We start from the raw sequence: 8,595 nt of genomic DNA, 5'->3' as shown, positions 1-8,595 counted from the left end.
TTAAATAAAAAGATACATGCTTGACTATCCTTTCCTAACAGTGATTAGATTCTCTGGTCAATACTTCACAGCAGATGCTCAAGACACAGTGGGCTATAGAAAACAAACAGATAATATACTAAGACACATTAAGCAAAATGCTAAGCCAAGCAGTTGTGAAGTAAGAGTGTGGGCCATCATGAAAATTCATGCAGTAGTGGTTATAATCGCTGAAGGGAAAAGAGTGAGACTTCTTTTCCAAATGAAGCAATAGTCGCTGGAAGAAGTGCCGACCTGTTTATCAAGTTTGCTATGTGTTTTTGCTTGTAACTAATACTTGCATTTGCGAATGTTTTGACATATCCAGATACAGCTCTAGGAATGACCTGAATGATTGAAACACCTTGTCTAGTTACTCAATTTGGGAAGAGTTTTGACAAGGAAAGAAAATGCAACTGTTGTTTGGTTCTGCATGAGTGTTCTCCACTTTGTCCACATGCCACTTTATTTGTATGTCTGTGTGCATACATGATTTCCTAGGATGACACCAAAGCCAGAGTTTGCGTGAGGTACTTTAATCCAAAATCTGCAACCTTTGAAAACACATATTTTATGTGTCAAAATATAACAATTTTAAATCGGAACAAGAGCAAATCCTGGATGAGGAATTACATGTGAGGAATCAGCCCTATCAAAAGAAAGGGTTATGGCTGTCAGCGATTTTGGGGAGCTATTACTCCAGCCTCATGAGGTCAAGGAGGTAAAAGTAAATGGGCCTTTTGGATGTAGAGAGGAAGGTAGGTACAAGAAAATCATAACCTGATTAGGAAGGGCTTTTTCTCCCTTTCTTATGAAAAAATTGTTCCAGCCCCAGTCAGGGTGCAAAGCTCAGCTGCCTTTGTGCACTGCAGCAGTGTAGTAGCTGCAGGAGAGAGCAATATTCTGAAATGCTACTAGCTTTGAAAAAAAATGATGCTCTTCTGTCTGTCATTAAAGAAATGCAACCGCATGGCACAAATCTGTGATGGAAGTAGAGCAACCAGGACACTCCAGTTGTATTTTGTCTCACACTACAACTCTGTAATTAATTTTTGTGCTACGCTCATGTCCTGAGAGCACTCAGTACCTAAGGAGCACTGCGCACACATACAACTTTGGATTTGCAGGAGAGAGAGAATTATGGGGTATCTTCACAGTTCTGAGAGGAAAACCTGGAGGCCACCCTTTTCTCGTTGCTGTTTTGGAAAAGAATTACTCTGAGAGAATATGTGCATGAGTGCATTTCAGCAGCAATCTATCACTGCAAGCTCCACTTCTACACAGCGAGTATGTAAAATGAGGCACCCACCTCTACTGTTTAATTCATTGTGGTAAAGATATCCATAGCTCCCTTTGCCCAACTCTTTGAAGGAGCAGGTCAGTTGTATTCAGGTGCCTTCCTGTGGCACAGAAACTTTTTAGCAGCAAGGCCTCTAAATGCAGAGGGGCAGTTCACAATTACCAAAGCTGGAAGTTGTTGAAGTAATTGTTCAATTGTTTCATTTTTTTGTTTGTTTGGGGGCATTGCTGTTGTTTTGGGTTGGGCTGGGTTTTCTTTGAAAACTGTGAGGAAAAAAAAAAAGTTGTCTTTTTTATTCACACAGGAAAGAAGATAGATTGTATCTCTCACCGTTTATAAAAAAAATGCACAATGTCCAAAAACAATATAGAAATACTGCTAGAGCTGTGCATGCTTTGAGTAAGTTGCTTTTGGGTGTGTATCTACATTTCAGCCCACAGCTGAAATCCACACAAGAAGTGATTTGTCCACCTTAGTGCCTGAACATGACACAGGCTGATTGCCTGAACCAACACAAAACCCGAGAAAAGCAAACTCAGCTCTGATGGGCTGCAATACGCCCATGCACACCTCATGGAGGTTACCCCAGTCTTACCCTGAATAAGGATTCACAAGCAACAAAATGTACTGCGCAGATGAATGAGACGACACAAAGACAATGACTCGATCTGCCAATTTTATCTGGTGACAGTTTATCAACTGGTGCAAATCAGTGCATTGCAAATGACTTCGCTGATCTGTCCAAGCTGACAAATGGGCTCATTAGTGCTCAGCTGAAACAGTGTTAGCACTCGTTTGAAACAGTGTTAAAGATTAACCCTTTCCCTTTTTTAAAAAAGAATTAAAACATGTTTCTTAGCAAAGTAACCATCTGTCATGCATTTTGTCATAGCAGCATATCATCAGAAGGTGACTTTAATTTGAAGAGTGTATGAATTTTCATCACTAATAAAATTCTTGGACTTCCAGTGAATTCATGAATTGTATGTGCCAGTGTGAAATATCACAGCTAAATGCAAAAAGCCCAAAGACAGGCAATAGGAATAATCTTGACTACAGCAAGTGCCCTGTTGTATTAGACTCATGGTCCTGACAAAAAATGCACCTGTGATGGGCTCTACCCAATTTAAGGGCAAGTGTCCCAAAACTAGTAGACTTGATCTTGAATCTTCCCAAAGTGAGTGGTAGGATTAGATGATCTCTATAGGTTCCTTCCAACCTCAACCAATGTGTGATTCTGTGATCAATTCAGTTTTCTACCTTCAGTTGGTATCTTAGTAATTATCCAATATCTTTCAAAGATACTTGCTATTGGTCAGTAGTAGCACCAGTTGTTTTCTTAGTGTACCTTCCTTTTCACGCTTTCTGGAATTCTTTTCCTCCATACACAAATATTCACAAGTATTTACTTGCAAATCTCCTTAGTTTCCAACTATTCATGCTACTTTTTTTCCCCTATTTTTTTTTTCTTCTTCAAAACATGTTTTGAAAATGAGTTCAATAGCTGACTCATTTCTGAATCATAATTAATATCAGCCCACTGGTTGTATTTTAATCCTCATTTTAATGCATGAGATTTTAAGCTGCTTGTTGTTTTCATTGACTTTATGAGGGCATTGAGTTGGTCTAGAAAGAAACAATGTGGAATGCAAGAAATGCTTTTGCAGTCCAGGTCTCAGAACTGCCGTTTCTCCAGCACTGTGTGACACTGTGCTGTAAAAAAATCAGCATCTGGCCTACAATTCAGATGATCTGGTGATGACACCATCATATTTCATCGTGTTCTCAATATCCTCCAGACATTTAGAGGTCTAAAAGACCTGGCACTGGTGAGATGTCATTACAGCTTTATGTTGATAACATTACTCAATGAGCGATGCACTTTGCTAGCTTGCAGTCAATTTGGACTTGAAATAAAATGACAGAAATGGTTATATAAAGGACAGCAACATTTCATTAGAAAGAGCAGTGGTGAATGCATAGAATGAGTAAATTCCAGTTATTGCTAAAAAGCTTCACTTTGCCTTCCTCAAATTTATATTAAAAATAAAATTTCCTTAGCAGTGAGTCCTACAAGACATTGCTTATAGATGGGTGGATGGTCAGTGAGTTTAACAAGCCAGTATACTACCTAAATTATATGATATACTAAAACAGCTTCATTTGGTGCATCAGTTAGTTAGCATTCTACAGTGCAGAGAGTAGATCTTACCATTTGTAAGACAGTAGCTATAAACTGTTCTTTTTTAAGCTGAGCTAAGGAGGAAAGATAAAATAGAAGGGAATACAAGGAAGAATATCTATTACAGTAGCTGGACTAAATTATCTCGGCCAGCTTCTGACAGTGTTAAAGAAAATCTGCAAACAGTCCAGCTCACTTAATCCAAAAAGGCAAGCTCTGAGTAGGCATTGAATATAGGGTATTGATCATTTGTGTTGGATCAGGAGCAAGTTACTGAGCTGTGCAATTTCTAGTTTAAGACGGAGAAAATCATGCGTTACGGGAGTTGCTTTCTCACTTGCAATTACCTTTCTTACAAGGTGGCGGTAAAATATCTTTTACATTGAGAGATCAATGATCAGCATTAGCTAATTTTGCTTGTTTTCTGCTCTTCAGGTTTTCTAAAAGAAGCTATATAGTCAATAAGGAATGGAAAAACACTGAGCTGAAAATAATTGTTATATTACAGATAAACATTAGAATGATCTGACATGAGAAGGAATGTCCTTTATCTTCCAGAACTTCAGTAGAAGAAATAACTATTACGCTTGCACACCAAAATCAAGGTAGCTATTTTTTGGTATGTTAAAACTGAGCAGACTGCCTTGAGGTGTAAGAAATCTTCATTCAGTTCCCTGTTCTGTCAGAGACTTCCTGGATAAGGAAATGCAAGCTTGGAAACTACCATAAAATGGCATTTCCAAAGCACTGAATTACTTGTAATTCGAAGTCTTATCTCTCAAATTGCTTTAGAATAACAGTTTCTAAAAAGACTAATTGACTTTCAGAAATGAAAGAAAACAAGGAGACTTCTGCCGGATAAGTTCTTTGAGGAATTTTATTTCAATAAGTCTTCTAGATCATAATATATATACAAGAAAGAAAGTGCTTCAGGAGATAATTCCTATTCTGAGAATAAATAGCCACAAATACTAATAAGTTTTTTTCCTCATTACCTGTTGTGATCACACATTTGGCTGCAGTATATATCTACCCTTCCCTCCTATATTGTTGGATCATAACTTTATGATCTAAGTAGTCACTTTACTGCCAAAATAATATTATGTATTTGCAAGCTAAGGCTAGTCCAGGCTTGATAAACAACCAGTGTTTTCAGACAGGCCAAACCTGTTTTTGTGCTGGCACCAAAAAGATACTTAAAAAGATCCTAAAAAACACCAGTTCAAATGTTTTGGCTCTGTCCCAATTTTATTAAGTTAAAAAAATGCATTATTCAGGCGAACCAGGACTACATTTTTAGAAAATGCTGAGTACTAATGCTTTTAAGCTCAAAATTATTTAAATTACGTAAAATATGGGATCTCAAAATGGAACTCTCTAAACTCACTAGTTACATTTGAATATGCAGATCAGTATTTTTAGGCATTGGTGGGGGACTTCTTCACACTTTCCCAAAGCCTGATACTGTGATAAAGTGATTCTAAATCACTTTATCACTTCACTTGCCATTTTACGCATATACTGACATGTTTCTCTTTCCAAAGTAGCTATCTCATTGAGCTACTCTCCAGCTAATGGAGTATTGCAACTAGTCATGACAATCTTGCATGATTCATACCTTCTGCTGTACACAAAGAGTAAAAATCTATTTAGACATTGGAGCCACTACCACCAGCATGGGATGCAGGAGGGTGGAGAGAGCTGTCCTTTTCCAGCTCTTGATATAAATCAGCAGACCACGTCACGCCAGCTCGCAGGATGACGTCAGGCAGCAGAGTCTTCACTTAGGAGAGCAAAAATAACGCCAGTGCTTTTGGCTATCAGGGAAATATCCTGAGGGACTCAAGGGGTCAGGCAACCAGGGATCTTGGGGGATGAGGAGCGGCGGTCTCCCACGTGGCTGCACGCAAGCCCTCCACACAGCATGTATGACAGTATTTCAGGTGACCTAAAAGCAGGTCTTTCTTGGAGGACACATTCTGGACTTGACTGAGGCTTCATTAATTTCTGCTCTTAGAAATCCCACTTGTTGATAGCAGCCAGAGCTAAACCCATGTATGTTAACCATACTTGCAGAGTTGTGTTTTTCTCAGCATCTCACTAGATTTGCCCATTCCTGTCTGCAACAGGCCAAACATGCAGTTGTTACCACTGGAATGATAGAGACCCGTATGCTTTTGCTGCAGAAATGTTATCTAAAACAACAAAGGTAGAGACAACTCATAAAAACAACAAAGAAAAAAAAAGCAAAAAATCTGAGCTGTGGGAACAGTAGAACTCTGTAGATTTTTTAAAAGTCCACATTTGGGAGCTACCGTAATACTGATTCTAGAGAAATATGAATACTATGCAGCACGGAAATGAGCTAATAGTAGCATCCGTGTTCCATTCCTGAGAAGATGATAAAATAAACATATATTCAAATGAGACGAAGTCAATTGTTATTTCGCACGTAATAGGAAGAGTGTTTTTTCACCTATGCATCAATATGTTCTACTAAGAAACAGAAAGCTCTTCTGTTGATTTCTCACCTGGTGATTCTACTGGAGAAGAAAACGTTCCCTTTTTATATAAATAATCTTATAGTGTAACACAACTGAGGAGATTAATTCCTTAGGTTTGACAGTCAGTGACTCAGAATGTCTCTGGTTTAATACGCAAATAGTTTTAGAAACACTTTTTAGAGTCAGATTTCTTGCATCATGTAAGTTTTATTCCAAGCAAATCTTCAGCATGCCACTAGAATAATCCATCTCCAGATGCATTTCTCTTATAATAATTTCTAAATATCCTCTCTTTCTTTTGGTTTATTCCAATGATTTACCAAACTCTATTGAATTCTTGTTTTCTGGCAGTCTTGAGTGATCATTGCTTAGTTTTTCACTAAATATAGTAATCATATTGAAGCATCAGTAGTTTAGTGATAAACAGCACTTCAGTGCCATAGGAAAGCAACTGCATGCTTTCTGCTTCCAGTTCTGCTCCACAAGCAAGAAACTATTGTCAAAAACACCTAAAAAGCATTTTTGGCATGAGCCTAAGCCAAGTTTTGCCCAGACCAGCCTCCTGGGGTACATGATGGTTTCACATCAATGATTGCAAGGGAATGCTCTGCCTGGGTTTTCCTTGATCCATGAAACAGTCCTGTCCACTCGAGGGAGGAATTGTGTCCTGGATCTCTTGACCAGAGACCAGCAGAGAGTTTGGGTTCAGACCCAAACTGACATCCTTTACACCCTGCAGTACATCACTGGTGAATCAGGCAGGAGCTTAGGCTAAAGGAACCATCCAGTCTACAGTGCAGATTCATGTGAGTTAGACCTTTCAGTATCCATTTCATTTAGAGAGAACTACAGCTATCTTCCAGATCAGAAGTAGGGAAAATGATATATTCCACATTGAAAAGCTGGTAGACTAAATCTTATCCAATGCTACCTTTCTTCTTCTTTTTTTGAAAGGTATGAAATGCTTTTTTTTAGTTTATTTTGACAGCATGAAGTATTTTCTGTTTGTTCAGTGACAGTTACTCCTCTAGACCCCATTTATTTTATTTCAGGATAGAAAGGACTTGCTGAAAATGGAAATGCAAAACCTGTAGCATGACTATGCCTCTGTAGGATACATGATCCTAATGCATACAGAAAACTGTGGGTTTAAGGCTGCTGTTTTTCTTTCCCCTTCTCTGATAAACATCTAGAAAATATCACAAAACAAATAGTCATAGGTCATTATGTCTGCTTGATTACATACTTAAAAGTAAGGAAATGCCAAATAAAGTACTGCCCTACATAGTTATTCTCACAGAAGGATTTTGGTAACAGTGTCAATGGACCTATATTATAGACTCACAGCTGGTAAACACAAGAGTCAGGCCTCTAGACCTTTACAGTTTGAAAAAAAAAAAAAAAAAACAGCAATTCAGCTGTTCCTCGCTGTTTTCGGTGGAACTACTGTAATTTAAATCATCTACACCTTTGGCCAAACATACAGTCAGCAATTATCCCTAAACTGCCTGGTTTGTGTTCTTTACTCTCAAGTATGTCTATCTTGGAGTAGCTGAAAACATAAAGATGTCCTGCATAGCTTTCCCACTTAACAAGTCCTCTGATTAAACTTGGAAATATACCAAGTTCCTTTTCCTCCCAGAGGCAGCAAGAATATACCAGCAAAGAGGTTAACTTGTATGGCCACCAGTTGATCTTTAGCAAAATCACTGACAGAGAGGAGACATATATGTCAAGAAATCACATGCGAAACGTGCAGCTCCATCATGTGAGATGTCAAAGGGCCTCCTGACACAAGGATAGGAGCCAGGACGCAGTCACTCATGGGTGTGTTCACCCAGCTCAGGGACATTCCGTGGGGAATGGTCCTGTATGCAGTACCTCCTTCAAACATCCTGGACACGTTCAAAGGCAGTGATGATCTAAAGGCTCAGCTTCGAAAAATAAACTTTAGTCCTGCCTATTTCCTTGGCATTTCCTACTGAGCAGTTGATGAAGTTCCTTGCTTTGTGTTCTGAATTTTCCATAACACCATTTAAGCTATTTAACTCTTCTTAGGTTTGCCATGAAATGTTCAGTTCAAGGCTGGGACTTGCAGCAAGTGACAATAGGACTATTCATACACTTAGCACTAAGTGTTTTTACTGGATTGTCTCTACAAGATGTAATCTTTGTAACCACTATGTGACCACTACCCTTGTGCAGTTGACTAAATCAGTCTGAAACATGTACCATTTCAAGTAATGACACCTGGTGTCAGCCAAAAAAAAAGGGAAAGAAGTCTAAGAGATTAACAAAGAACAGATATATTTTTTTTTACACCAGAAAGTGCAAATTTGAGACAATTTTGTAGAGTATGACAGGAGGAATTCATGAAGGCGAACTACTGTGAAGGGAATACCCAGTCCGTCAAGGCTTGTGCCAGACTGTCTAACTCAGTGATAAGACAAATCTGAGGATGGGGCAAGCGACTACAGAAACCAACGGGTTAGCTTTTAAATGCCCCGGAGAATATCCTGGAGATCAAAATACCCATTAGTATTCCAACAGAATTAAAAGGAAGAGTTTTAATATAAATCAGCTGCTAAGTC

Source organism: Tinamus guttatus, unplaced genomic scaffold (assembly GCF_059628265.1).
Source record: "Tinamus guttatus ecotype Peru unplaced genomic scaffold, ASM5962826v1 Tinamus_guttatus_pri_ptg000308l, whole genome shotgun sequence".
NCBI lineage: Eukaryota > Metazoa > Chordata > Aves > Tinamiformes > Tinamidae > Tinamus > Tinamus guttatus.
Note: the sequence above shows the minus strand (reverse complement) of the source record.